Genomic DNA, 15,305 nt, shown 5'->3' with positions numbered 1-15,305 from the left:
ACTGAAAACCCGCATAGTGCGTAAGACTACTCTCATGCTCCAGAACTCCTGTACAGTGTTTCCTACACTCAGGATGCAGAAATCCTGTAAACTGCCTCACACTACTTCCAATATACAGAAATCCTGTAAGCTGCTTCTCTTTTACTCAGACTACTGAAAACCAGCATAGTGCGTAAGACTACTCCCATGCTACAGAACTCCCGTAAAGTATTTCCTACACTCAGGATGCAGAACTCCTGTACACTGCCTCTCACTACTTCCAATGTACAGAAATCCTGTAAGCTGTTTCTCTTTTACTCAGACTACTGAAAACCCGCATATTGTGTAAGACTACTCCCATGCTACAGAACTCCGGTAAAGTGTTTCCTACACTGGATGCAGAACTCCTGTAAACTGCCTCTCCCTACTTCCAATGTACAGAAATCCTGTAAGCTGCTTCTCTTTTACTCAGACTACTGAAAACCCGCATAGTGCGTAAGACTACTCCCATGCTACAGAACTCCCGTAAAGTGTTTCCTACACTCAGGATGCAGAACTCCTGTAAACTGCCTCTCCGTACTTCCAATGTACAGAAATCCTGTAGGCTGTTTCTGTTTTACTCAGACTACTGAAAACCCGCATAGTGCGTAAGACTAATCCCATGCTATAGAACTTCTGTAAAGTGTTTCCTACACTCAGGATGCAGAACTCCTGTAAACTGCCTCTCACTACTTCCAATGTACAGAAATCCTGTAAGCTGCTTCTCTTTTACTCAGACTACTGAAAACCCGCATAGTGCGTAAGACTACTCCCATGCTACAGATCTCCCGTAAAGTGTTTCCTACACTCAGGATGCAGAACTCCTGTACACTGCCTCTCACTACTTCCAATGTACAGAAATCCTATAAGCTGTTTCTCTTTTACTCAGACTACTGAAAACCCGCATAGTGTGTAAGACTACTCCCATGCTACAGAACTCCAGTAAAGTGTTTCCTACACTGGATGCAGAACTCCTGTAAACTGCCTGTCACTATTTCCAATGTACAGAAATCCTGTAAGCTGCTTCTCTTTTACTCAGTCTACTGAAAACCCGCATAGTGCGTAAGACTACTCCCATGCTACAGAACTCCCGTAAAGTGTTTCCTACACTCAGGATGCAGAACTCCTGTAAACTGCCTCTCGCTACTTCCAATGTACTGAAATCCTGTAAGCTGCTTCTCTTTTACTCAGACTACTGAAAACACATATAGTGCGTAAGACTAATCCCATGCTATAGAACTCCTGTACAGTGTTTCCTACACTCAGGATGCAGAACTCCTGTAAACTGCCTCTCACTACTTCCAATGTACAGAAATCCTGTAAGCTACTTCTCTTTTACTCAGACAACTGAAAACCCGCATAGTGCGTAAGACTACTCCCATGCTCCAGAACTCCTGTACAGTGTTTCCTACACTCAGGAGGCAGAACTCCTGTAAACTCCCTTTCACTACTTCCAATGTACAGAAATCCTGTAAGCTGCTTCTCTTTTACTCAGACTACTGAAAACCCGCATAGTGCGTAAGACTACTCCCATGCTACAGAACTCCGGAAAAGTGTTTCCTACACTGGATGCAGAACTCCTGTAAACTGCCTCTCCGTACTTCCAATGTACAGAAATCCTGTAAGCTGCTTCTCTTTTACTCAGACTACTGAATACCCGCATAAAGAGTAAGAATTCTCCCATGCTACAGAACTCCCGAAAAGTGTTTCCTACACTCAAGATGCAGAACTCCTGTAAACTGCCTCTCACTACTTCCAGTGTACAGAAATCCTGTAAGCTGCTTCTCTTTTACTCAGACTACTGAAACCCCGCATAGTGCGTAAGACTACTCCCATGCTACAGAACTCCCGTAAAGTGTTTCCTACACTCAGGATGCAGGACTCCTTTAAACTGCCTCTCCCTACTTCCAATGTACAGAAATCCTGTAAGCTGTTTCTCTTTTACTCAGACTACTGAAAACCCGCATAGTGCGTAAGACTACTCCAATGTCCAGAACTCCGGTACAGTGTTTCCTACCCTCAGGATGAAGGACTCCTTTAAACCGCCTCTCACTACTTCCAATGTACAGAAATCCTGTAAGCTGCTTCTCTTTTACTCAGACTTCTGAAAACCCGCATAGTGCGTAAGACTACTCCCATGCTACAGAACTCCCCTAAAGTGGTTCCTACCCTCAGGATGCAGAACTCCTGTAAACTGCCTCTCACTACCTCCAATGTACAGAAATCCTGTAAGCTGCTTCTCTTTTACTCAGAATAGTGAAATCCCGCATAAACAGTAAGAATTCTCCCATGCTACAGAACTCCCGAAAAGTGTTTCCTACACTCAGGATGCAGCACTCCTGTAAACACCCTCTCACTATTTCCAATGTACAGTAATCCTGTAAGCTGCTTCTCTTTTACTCAGACTACTGAAAACCCGCATAGTGCGTAAGACTACTCCCATGCTACAGAACTCCGGAAAAGTGTTTCCTACACTGGATGCAGAACTCCTGTAAACTGCCTGTCCCTACTTCCAATGTACAGAAATCCTGTAAGCTGCTTCTCTTTTACTCAGACAACTGAAAACCCGCGTAGTGCGTAAGACTACTCCCATGCTCCAGAACTCCTGTACAGTGTTTCCTACTCTCAGGAGGCAGAACTCCTGTAAACTGCCTCTCACTACTTCCAATGTACAGAAATCCTGTAAGCTGCTTCTCTTTTACTCAGACTACTGAAAACCCGCATAGTGCGTAAGACTACTCCCATGCTACAGAACTCCCGTAAAGTGTTTCCTACACTCAGGATGCAGAACTCCTGTAAACTGCCTCTCCGTACTTCCAATGTACAGAAATCCTGTAAGCTGCTTCTCTTTTTCTCAGAATACTGAAAACCCGCATAGTGCGTAAGACTAATCCCATGCTATAGAACTTCCGTAAAGTGTTTCCTACACTCAGGATGCAGAACTCCTGTAAACTGCCTCTCACTACTTCCAATGTACAGAAATCCTGTAAGCTACTTCTCTTTTACTCAGACAACTGAAAACCCGCATAGTGCGTAAGACTACTCCCATGCTCCAGAACTCCTGTACAGTGTTTCCTACACTCAGGATGCAGAACTCCTGTAAACTGCCTCTCACTACTTCCAATGTACAGAAATCCTGTAAGCTGCTTCTCTTTTACTCAGACTACTGAAAACCCGCATTGTGCGTAAGACTATTCCCATGCTACAGAACTCCCGTAAAGTGTTTCCTACACTCAGGATGCAGAACTCCTGTAAACTGCCTCTCACTACTTCCAATGTACAGAAATCCTGTAAGCTGCTTCTCTTTTACTCAGAATACTGAAAACCCGCATAGTGCGTAAGACTAATCCCATGCTATAGAACTCCCGTAAAGTGTTTCCTACACTCAGGATGCAGAACTCCTGTAAACTGCCTCTCACTACTTCCAATGTACAGAAATCCTGTAAGCTGTTTCTCTTTTACTAAGACTACTGAAAACCCGCATAGTGCGTAAGACTACTCCAATGTCCAGAATTCCGGTACAGTGTTTCCTACACTCAGGATGCAGAACTCCTGTAAACTGCCTCTCACTACTTCCAATGTACAGAAATCCTGTAAGCTGCTTCTCTTTTACTCAGACTACTGAAAACCCGCATAGTGCGTAAGACTACTCCCATGCTACAGAACTCCCGTAAAGTGTTTCCTACACTCAGGATGCAGACCTCCTGTAAACTGCCTCTCACTACTTCCAATGTACAGAAATCCTGTAAGCTGCTTCTCTTTTACTCAGACTACTGAATACCAGCATAGTGCGTAAGACTACTCCCATGCTACAGAACTCCCGTAAAGTGTTTCCTACACTCAGGATGCAGAACTCCTGTAAACTGCCTCTCACTACTTCCAATGTACAGAAATCCTGTAAGCTGCTTCTCTTTTACTCAGACTACTGAAAGCCCGCATAGTGCGTAAGACTACTCACATGCTACAGAACTCCCGTAAAGTGTTTCCTACACTCAGGATGCAGAACTCCTGTAAACTGCCTCTCACTACTTCCAATGTACAGAAATCCTGTAAGCTGCTTCTCTTTTACTCAGACTACTGAAAACCCGCATAGTGCGTAAGACTACTCCCATGCTACAGAACTCCCCTAAAGTGTTTCCTAACCTCAGAATGCAGAACTCCTGTAAACTGCCTCTCACTACTTCCAATGTACAGAAATCCTGTAAGCTGCTTCTCTTTTACTCAGACAACTGAAAACCCGCATAGTGCGTAAGACTACCCCTATGCTACAGAACTCCCATAAAGTGTTTCCTACACTAGATGCGAACTCCTGTAAACTGCCTCTCACTACTTCCAATGTACAGAAATCCTGTAAGCTGCTTCTCTTTTACTCAGACTACTGAAAACCCGCATAGTGCGTAAGACTACTCCCATGCTCCAGAACTCCTGTACAGTGTTTCCTACACTCAGGATGCAGAACTCCTGTAAACTGCCTCTCACTACTTCCAATGTACAGAAATCCTGGAAGCTGCTTCTCTTTTACTCAGACTACTGAAAACTCGCACAGTGTGTAAGACTACTCCCATGATACAGAACTCCCGTAAAGTGATTCCTACCCTCAGGATGCAGGACTCCTTTAAACTGCCTCTCCCTACTTCCAATGTACAGAAATCCTGTAAGCTACTTCTCTTTTACTCAGACTACTGAAAACCCGCATAGTGCGTAAGACTAATCCAATGCTATAGAACTCCCGTAAAGTTTTTCCTACACTCAGGATGCAGAACTCCTTTAAACTGCCTCTCACTACTTCCAATGTACAGAAATCCTGTAAGCTGCTTCTCTTTTACTCAGACTACTAAAAACCCGCATAGTGCGTAAGACTACTCTCATGCTCCAGAACTCCTGTACAGTGTTTCCTACACTCAGGATGCAGAACTCCTGTAAACTGCCTCTCGCTACTTACAATGTGCTGAAATCCTGTAAGCTGCTTCTCTTTTACTCAGACTTCTGAAAACCCGAATTGTGCGTAAGACTACTCCCATGCTACAGAACTCCCGTAAAGTGTTTCCTACACTCAGGATGCAGAACTCCTGTAAACTGCCTCTCACTACTTCCAATGTACAGAAATCCTGTAAGCTGCTTCTCTTTTACTCAGACTACTGAAAACCCGCATAGTGCGTAAGACTACTCCCATGCTACAGAACTCCCGTAAAGTGTTTCCTACACTCAGGATGCAGAACTCCTGTACACTGCCTCTCACTACTTCCAATGTACAGAAATCCTGTAAGCTGCTTCTCTTTTATTCAGACTACTGAAAACCCGCATAATGCGTAAGACTACTCCCATGCTACAGAACTCCCGTAAAGTGTTTCCTACACTCAGGATGCAGAACTCCTGTAAACTGCCTCTCACTACTTCCAATGTACAGAAATCCTGTAAGCTGTTTCTCTTTTACTCAGACTACTGAAAACCCGCATAGTGCGGAAGGCTACTCCCATGCTCCAGAACTCCTGTACAGTGTTTCCTACACACAGGATGCAGAACTCCTGTAAACTGCCTGTCACTACTTCCAATGTACAGAAATCCTGTAAGCTGCTTCTCTTTTACTCAGACTACTGAAAACCCGCACAGTTCGTAAGACTACTCCCATGCTACAGAACTCCCGTAAAGTGTTTCCAACACTCAGGATGCAGAACTCCTGTAAACTTCTTCTCACTACTTCAAATGTACAGAAATCCTGTAAGCTACTTCACTTTTACTCAGACTACTGAAAACCCGCATAGTGCGTAAGACTACTCTCATGCTCCAGAACTCCTGTACAGTGTTTCCTACACTCAGGATGCAGAAATCCTGTAAACTGCCTCACACTACTTCCAATATACAGAAATCCTGTAAGCTGCTTCTCTTTTACTCAGACTACTGAAAACCAGCATAGTGCGTAAGACTACTCCCATGCTACAGAACTCCCGTAAAGTGTTTCCTACACTCAGGATGCAGAACTCCTGTACACTGCCTCTCACTACTTCCAATGTACAGAAATCCTGTAAGCTGTTTCTCTTTTACTCAGACTAATGAAAACCCGCATATTGTGTAAGACTACTCCCATGCTACAGAACTCCGGTAAAGTGTTTCCTACACTGGATGCAGAACTCCTGTAAACTGCCTCTCCCTACTTCCAATGTACAGAAATCCTGTAAGCTGCTTCTCTTTTACTCAGTCTACTAAAAAACCTGCATAGTGCGTAAGACTACTCCCATGCTACAGAACTCCCGTAAAGTGTTTCCTACACTCAGGATGCAGAACTCCTGTAAACTGCCTCTCACTACTTCCAATGTACAGAAATCCTGTAAGCTGCTTCTCTTTTACTCAGACTACTGAAAACCCGCATAGTGCGTAAGACTACTCCCATGCTACAGAACTCCCGTAAAGTGTTTCCCACACTCAGGATGCAGAACTCCTGTACACTGCCTCTCACTACTTCCAATGTACAGAAATCCTGCAAGCTGCTTCTCTTTTACTCAGACTACTGAAAACCCGCACAGTGCGTAAGACTACTCCCATGCTACAGAATTCCCGTAAAGTGTTTCCTACACTCAGGATGCAGAACTCCTTTAAACTGCCTCTCACTACTTGCAATGTACAGAAATCCTGTAAGCTGCTTCTCTTTTACTCAGACTACTGAAAACCCGCATAGTGCGTAAGACTACTCCCATGCTACAGAACTCCCGTAAAGTGTTTCCTACACTCAGGATGCAGAACTCCTGTAAACTGCCTCTCCGTACTTCCAATGTACAGAAATCCTGTAGGCTGTTTCTGTTTTACTCAGACTACTGAAAACCCGCATAGTGCGTAAGACTAATCCCATGCTATAGAACTTCTGTAAAGTGTTTCCTACACTCAGAATGCAGAACTCCTGTAAACTGCCTCTCACTACTTCCAATGTACAGAAATCCTGTAAGCTGCTTCTCTTTTACTCAGACTACTGAAAACCCGCATAGTGCGTAAGACTACTCCCATGCTACAGAACTCCCGTAAAGTGTTTCCTACACTCAGGATGCAGAACTCCTGTACACTGCCTCTCACTACTTCCAATGTACAGAAATCCTATAAGCTGTTTCTCTTTTACTCAGACTACTGAAAACCCGCATAGTGTGTAAGACTACTCCCATGCTACAGAACTCCAGTAAAGTGTTTCCTACACTGGATGCAGAACTCCTGTAAACTGCCTGTCACTATTTCCAATGTACAGAAATCCTGTAAGCTGCTTCTCTTTTACTCAGTCTACTGAAAACCCGCATAGTGCGTAAGACTACTCCCATGCTACAGAACTCCCGTAAAGTGTTTCCTACACTCAGGATGCAGAACTCCTGTAAACTGCCTCTCGCTACTTCCAATGTACTGAAATCCTGTAAGCTGCTTCTCTTTTACTCAGACTACTGAAAACACATATAGTGCGTAAGACTAATCCCATGCTATAGAACTCCTGTACAGTGTTTCCTACACTCAGGATGCAGAACTCCTGTAAACTGCCTCTCACTACTTCCAATGTACAGAAATCCTGTAAGCTACTTCTCTTTTACTCAGACAACTGAAAACCCGCATAGTGCGTAAGACTACTCCCATGCTCCAGAACTCCTGTACAGTGTTTCCTACACTCAGGAGGCAGAACTCCTGTAAACTCCCTTTCACTACTTCCAATGTACAGAAATCCTGTAAGCTGCTTCTCTTTTACTCAGACTACTGAAAACCCGCATAGTGCGTAAGACTACTCCCATGCTACAGAACTCCGGAAAAGTGTTTCCTACACTGGATGCAGAACTCCTGTAAACTGCCTCTCCGTACTTCCAATGTACAGAAATCCTGTAAGCTGCTTCTCTTTTACTCAGACTACTGAATACCCGCATAAAGAGTAAGAATTCTCCCATGCTACAGAACTCCCGAAAAGTGTTTCCTACACTCAAGATGCAGAACTCCTGTAAACTGCCTCTCACTACTTCCAGTGTACAGAAATCCTGTAAGCTGCTTCTCTTTTACTCAGACTACTGAAACCCCGCATAGTGCGTAAGACTACTCCCATGCTACAGAACTCCCGTAAAGTGTTTCCTACACTCAGGATGCAGGACTCCTTTAAACTGCCTCTCCCTACTTCCAATGTACAGAAATCCTGTAAGCTGTTTCTCTTTTACTCAGACTACTGAAAACCCGCATAGTGCGTAAGACTACTCCAATGTCCAGAACTCCGGTACAGTGTTTCCTACCCTCAGGATGAAGGACTCCTTTAAACCGCCTCTCACTACTTCCAATGTACAGAAATCCTGTAAGCTGCTTCTCTTTTACTCAGACTTCTGAAAACCCGCATAGTGCGTAAGACTACTCCCATGCTACAGAACTCCCCTAAAGTGGTTCCTACCCTCAGGATGCAGAACTCCTGTAAACTGCCTCTCACTACCTCCAATGTACAGAAATCCTGTAAGCTGCTTCTCTTTTACTCAGAATAGTGAAATCCCGCATAAACAGTAAGAATTCTCCCATGCTACAGAACTCCCGAAAAGTGTTTCCTACACTCAGGATGCAGCACTCCTGTAAACACCCTCTCACTATTTCCAATGTACAGTAATCCTGTAAGCTGCTTCTCTTTTACTCAGACTACTGAAAACCCGCATAGTGCGTAAGACTACTCCCATGCTACAGAACTCCGGAAAAGTGTTTCCTACACTGGATGCAGAACTCCTGTAAACTGCCTGTCCCTACTTCCAATGTACAGAAATCCTGTAAGCTGCTTCTCTTTTACTCAGACAACTGAAAACCCGCGTAGTGCGTAAGACTACTCCCATGCTCCAGAACTCCTGTACAGTGTTTCCTACTCTCAGGAGGCAGAACTCCTGTAAACTGCCTCTCACTACTTCCAATGTACAGAAATCCTGTAAGCTGCTTCTCTTTTACTCAGACTACTGAAAACCCGCATAGTGCGTAAGACTACTCCCATGCTACAGAACTCCCGTAAAGTGTTTCCTACACTCAGGATGCAGAACTCCTGTAAACTGCCTCTCCGTACTTCCAATGTACAGAAATCCTGTAAGCTGCTTCTCTTTTTCTCAGAATACTGAAAACCCGCATAGTGCGTAAGACTAATCCCATGCTATAGAACTTCCGTAAAGTGTTTCCTACACTCAGGATGCAGAACTCCTGTAAACTGCCTCTCACTACTTCCAATGTACAGAAATCCTGTAAGCTACTTCTCTTTTACTCAGACAACTGAAAACCCGCATAGTGCGTAAGACTACTCCCATGCTCCAGAACTCCTGTACAGTGTTTCCTACACTCAGGATGCAGAACTCCTGTAAACTGCCTCTCACTACTTCCAATGTACAGAAATCCTGTAAGCTGCTTCTCTTTTACTCAGACTACTGAAAACCCGCATTGTGCGTAAGACTATTCCCATGCTACAGAACTCCCGTAAAGTGTTTCCTACACTCAGGATGCAGAACTCCTGTAAACTGCCTCTCACTACTTCCAATGTACAGAAATCCTGTAAGCTGCTTCTCTTTTACTCAGAATACTGAAAACCCGCATAGTGCGTAAGACTAATCCCATGCTATAGAACTCCCGTAAAGTGTTTCCTACACTCAGGATGCAGAACTCCTGTAAACTGCCTCTCACTACTTCCAATGTACAGAAATCCTGTAAGCTGTTTCTCTTTTACTAAGACTACTGAAAACCCGCATAGTGCGTAAGACTACTCCAATGTCCAGAATTCCGGTACAGTGTTTCCTACACTCAGGATGCAGAACTCCTGTAAACTGCGTCTCACTACTTCCAATGTACAGAAATCCTGTAAGCTGCTTCTCTTTTACTCAGACTACTGAAAACCCGCATAGTGCGTAAGACTACTCCCATGCTACAGAACTCCCGTAAAGTGTTTCCTACACTCAGGATGCAGACCTCCTGTAAACTGCCTCTCACTACTTCCAATGTACAGAAATCCTGTAAGCTGCTTCTCTTTTACTCAGACTACTGAATACCAGCATAGTGCGTAAGACTACTCCCATGCTACAGAACTCCCGTAAAGTGTTTCCTACACTCAGGATGCAGAACTCCTGTAAACTGCCTCTCACTACTTCCAATGTACAGAAATCCTGTAAGCTGCTTCTCTTTTACTCAGACTACTGAAAGCCCGCATAGTGCGTAAGACTACTCACATGCTACAGAACTCCCGTAAAGTGTTTCCTACACTCAGGATGCAGAACTCCTGTAAACTGCCTCTCACTACTTCCAATGTACAGAAATCCTGTAAGCTGCTTCTCTTTTACTCAGACTACTGAAAACCCGCATAGTGCGTAAGACTACTCCCATGCTACAGAACTCCCCTAAAGTGTTTCCTAACCTCAGAATGCAGAACTCCTGTAAACTGCCTCTCACTACTTCCAATGTACAGAAATCCTGTAAGCTGCTTCTCTTTTACTCAGACAACTGAAAACCCGCATAGTGCGTAAGACTACCCCTATGCTACAGAACTCCCATAAAGTGTTTCCTACACTAGATGCGAACTCCTGTAAACTGCCTGTCACTACTTCCAATGTACAGAAATCCTGTAAGCTGCTTCTCTTTTACTCAGACTACTGAAAACCCGCATAAAGAGTAAGAATTCTCCCATGCTACAGAACTCCCGTAAAGTGTTTCCTACACTCAAGATGCAGAACTCCTGTAAACTGCCTCTCACTACTTCCAATATACAGAAATCCTGTAAGCTGCTTCTCTTTTACTCAGACTACTGAAACCCCGCATAGTGCGTAAGACTACTCCCATGCTATAGAACTCCCGTAAAGTGTTTCCTACCCTCAGGATGAAATACTCCTTTAAACTGCCTCTCACTACTTCCAATGTACAGAAATCCTGTAACCTACTTCTCTTTTACTCAGACTACTGAAAACCCGCATAGTGCGTAAGACTACTCCCATGTTACAGAACTCCCGTAAAGTGTTTCCTACCCTCAGGATGCAGGACTCCTTTAAACTGCCTCTCCCTACTTCCAATGTACAGAAATCCTGTAAGCTGCTTCTCTTTTACTCAGAATACTGATCCCGCATAAACAGTAAGAATTCTCCCATGCTACAGAACTCCTGTACAGTGTTTCCTACCCTCAGGATGCAGGACTCCTGTAAACACCCTCTCACTACTTCCAATGTACAGAAATCCTGTAAGCTGCTTCTCTTTTACTCAGACTACTGAAAACCCGCATAGTGCGTAAGACTACTCCCATGCTACAGAACTCCGGAAAAGTGTTTCCTACACTGGATGCAGAACTCCTGTAAACTGCCTCTCACTACTTCCAATGTACAGAAATCCTGTAAGCTGCTTCTCTTTTACTCAGACAACTGAAAACCCGCATGGTGCGTAAGACTACTCCCATGCTACAGAACTCCCGTAAAGTGTTTCCAACACTCAGGATGGAGAACTCCTGTAAACTGCTTCTGACTACTTCCAATGTACAGAAATCCTATAAGCTGTTTCTCTTTTACTCAGACTACTGAAAACCCGCATACTGCGTAAGACTACTCTCATGCTCCAGAACTCCTGTACAGTGTTTCCTACACTCAGGATGCAGAACTCTGGTAAACTGCCTCTCGCTACTTCCAATGTACTGAAATCCTGTAAGCTGCTTCTCTTTTACTCAGACTACTGAAATCCCGCATAAACAGTAAGAATTCACCCATGCTACAGAACTCCCGAAAAGTGTTTCCTACACTCAGGATGCAGAACTCCTGTAAACTCCATCTCACTACTTCCAATGTACAGATCCTGTAAGCTACTTCTCTTTTACTCAGACAACTGAAAACCCGCTTAGTGCGTAAGACTACTCCCATGCTCCAGAACTCCTGTACAGTGTTTCCTACACTCAGGAGGCAGAACTCCTGCAAACTGCCGCTCACTACTTCCAATGTACAGAAATCCTGTAAGCTGCTTCTCTTTTACTCAGACTACTGAAAACCCGCATTGTGCGCAAGACTACTCCCATGCTACAGAACTCCCGTAAAGTATTTCCCACACTCAGGATGCAGAACTCCTGTAAACTGCCTCTCACTACTTCCAATGTACAGAAATCCTGTAAGCTGCTTCTCTTTTACTCAGACTACTGAAAACCCGCACAGTGCGTAAGACTACTCCCATGATACAGAACTCCCGTAAAGTGTTTCCTACCCTCAGGATGCAGGACTCCTTTAAACTGCCTCTCCCTACTTCCAATGTACAGAAATCCTGTAAGCTGCTTCTCTTTTACTCAGAATACTGAAATCCCGCATAAACAGTAAGAATTCACCCATGCTACAGAATTCCCGAAAAGTGTTTCCTATACTCAGGATGCATAACTCCTGTAAACTCCCTCTCACTACTTCCAATGTACAGAAATCCTGTAAGCTACTTCTCTTATACTCAGACAACTGAAAACCCGCATAGTGCGTAAGACTACTCTCATGCTCCAGAACCCCTGTACAGTGTTTCTTACAGAGATTGCAGAACTCCTGTAAACTACCTCTCGCTAATTCCAATGTACTGAAATCCTGTAAGCTGCTTCTCTTTTAATCAGACTACTGAAAACCCGCATAGTGCGTAAGACTAATCCCATGCTATAGAACTCTTATAAAGTGTTTCCTACACTCAGGATGCAGAACTCCTGTAAACTGCCTGTCACTACTTCCAATGTACAGAAATCCTGTAAGTTACTTCTCTTTTACTCAGACTACTGAAAACCCGCATAGTGCGTAAGACTACTCCCATGCTAGAGAACTCCTGTACAGTGTTTCCTACACTCAGGATGCAGAACTCCTGTAAACTGCCTCTCACTACTTCCAATGTACAGAAATCCTGTAAGCTGCTTCTCTTTTACTCAGACTACTGAAAACCCGCATAGTGCGTAAGACTACTCCCATGCTACAGAACTCCCGTAAAGTGTTTCCAACACTCAGGATGCAGAACTCCTTTAAACTGCCTCTCACTACTTCCAATGTACAGAAATCCTGTAAGCTGCTTCTCTTTTACTCAGACTACTGAAAACCCGCATAGTGCGTAAGACTACTCCCATGCTACAGAACTCCCGTAAAGTGTTTCCTACACTCAGGATGCAGAACTCCTGTAAACTGCCTCTCACTACTTCCAATGTACAGAAATCCTGTAAGCTGCTTCTCTTTTACTCAGACTACTGAAAACCCGCATAGTGCGTAAGACTACTCCCATGCTACAGAACTCCCGTAAAGTGTTTCCTACACTCAGGATGCAGAACTCCTGTAAACTGCCTCTCACTACTTCCAATGTACAGAAATCCTGTAAGCTGCTTCTCTTTTACTCAGACTACTGAAAACCCGCATAGTGCGTAAGACTACTCCCATGCTACAGAACTCCCGTAAAGTGTTTCCTACACTAAGGATGCAGAACTCCTGTAAACTGCCTCTCACTACTTCCAATGTACAGAAATCCTGTAAGCTGCTTCTCTTTTACTCAGACTACTGAAAACCCGCATAGTGCGTAAGACTACCCCTATGCTACAGAACTCCCATAAAGTGTTTCCTACACTTGATGCAGAACTCCTGTAAACTGCCTGTCACTACTTCCAATGTACAGAAATCCTGTAAGCTGCTTCTCTTTTACTCAGACTACTGAAAACCCGCATAAAGAGTAAGAATTCTCCCATGCTACAGAACTCCCGAAAAGTGTTTCCTACACTCAAGATGCAGAACTCTTGTAAACTGCCTCTCACTACTTCCAATGTACAGAAATCCTGTAAGCTGCTTCTCTTTCACTCAGACTACTGAAACCCCGCATAGTGCGTAAGACTACTCCCATGCTATAGAACTCCCGTAAAGTGTTTCCTACCCTCAGGATGAAGGACTCCTTTAAACTGCCTCTCCCTACTTCCAATGTACAGAAATCCTGTAAGCTACTTCTCTTTTACTCAGACTACTGAAAACCCGCATAGTGCGTAAGACTACTCTCATGCTCCAGAAATCCTGTACAGTGTTTCCTACACTAGATGCAGAACTCCTGTAAACTGCCTGTCACTACTTCCAATGTACAGAAATACTGTAAGCTGCTTCTCTTTTACTCAGACAACTGAAAACCCGCATAGTGCGTAAGACTACTCCCATTATACAGAACTCCCGTAAAGTGTTTCCTACCCTCAGGATGCAGGACTCTTTAAACTGCCTCTCCCTACTTCCAATGTACAGAAATCCTGTAAGCTGCTTCTCTTTTACTCAGACTACTGAAAACCCGCACAGTGCGTAAGACTACTCCCATGCTACAGAACTCCCGTAAAGTGTTTCCAACACTCAGGATGCAGAACTCCTTTAAACTGCCTCTCACTACTTCCAATGTACAGAAATCCTGTAAGCTGCTTCTCTTTTACTCAGACTACTGAAAACCCGCATAGTGCGTAAGACTACTCCCATGCTACAGAACTCCCGTAAAGTGTTTCCTACACTCAGGATGCAGAACTCCTGTAAACTGCCTCTCACTACTTCCAATGTACAGAAATCCTGTAAGCTGCTTCTCTTTTACTCAGATTACTGAAAACCCGCATAGTGCGTAAGACTACTCCCATGCTACAGAACTCCCGTAAAGTGTTTCCTACACTCAGGATGCAGAACTCCTGTACACTGCCTCTCACTACTTCCAATGTACAGAAATCCTGTAAGCTGCTTCTCTTTTATTCAGACTACTGAAAACCCGCATAATGCGTAAGACTACTCCCATGCTACAGAACTCCCGTAAAGTGTTTCCTACACTCAGGATGCAGAACTCCTGTAAACTGCCTCTCACTACTTCCAATGTACAGAAATCCTGTAAGCTGTTTCTCTTTTACTCAGACTACTGAAAACCCGCATAGTGCGGAAGGCTACTCCCATGCTCCAGAACTCCTGTACAGTGTTTCCTACACACAGGATGCAGAACTCCTGTAAACTGCCTCTCACTACTTCCAATGTACAGAAATCCTGTAAGCTGCTTCTCTTTTACTCAGACTACTGAAAACCCGCATAAAGAGTAAGAATTCTCCCATGCTACAGAACTCCCGAAAAGTGTTTCCTACACTCAAGATGCAGAACTCTTGTAAACTGCCTCTCACTACTTCCAATGTACAGAAATCCTGTAAGCTGCTTCTCTTTTACTCAGACTACTGAAACCCCGCATAGTGCGTAAGACTACTCCCATGCTATAGAACTCCCGTAAAGTGTTTCCTACCCTCAGGATGAAGGACTCCTTTAAACTGCCTCTCCCTACTTCCAATGTACAGAAATCCTGTAAGCTACTTCTCTTTT

Source organism: Oryctolagus cuniculus, chromosome 19 (assembly GCF_051225735.1).
Source record: "Oryctolagus cuniculus isolate XC-2025 breed Fujian yellow rabbit chromosome 19, ASM5122573v1, whole genome shotgun sequence".
NCBI lineage: Eukaryota > Metazoa > Chordata > Mammalia > Lagomorpha > Leporidae > Oryctolagus > Oryctolagus cuniculus.
The sequence above is the reverse complement of the archived record's forward strand: the minus strand, read 5'-3'. Positions refer to the sequence as shown.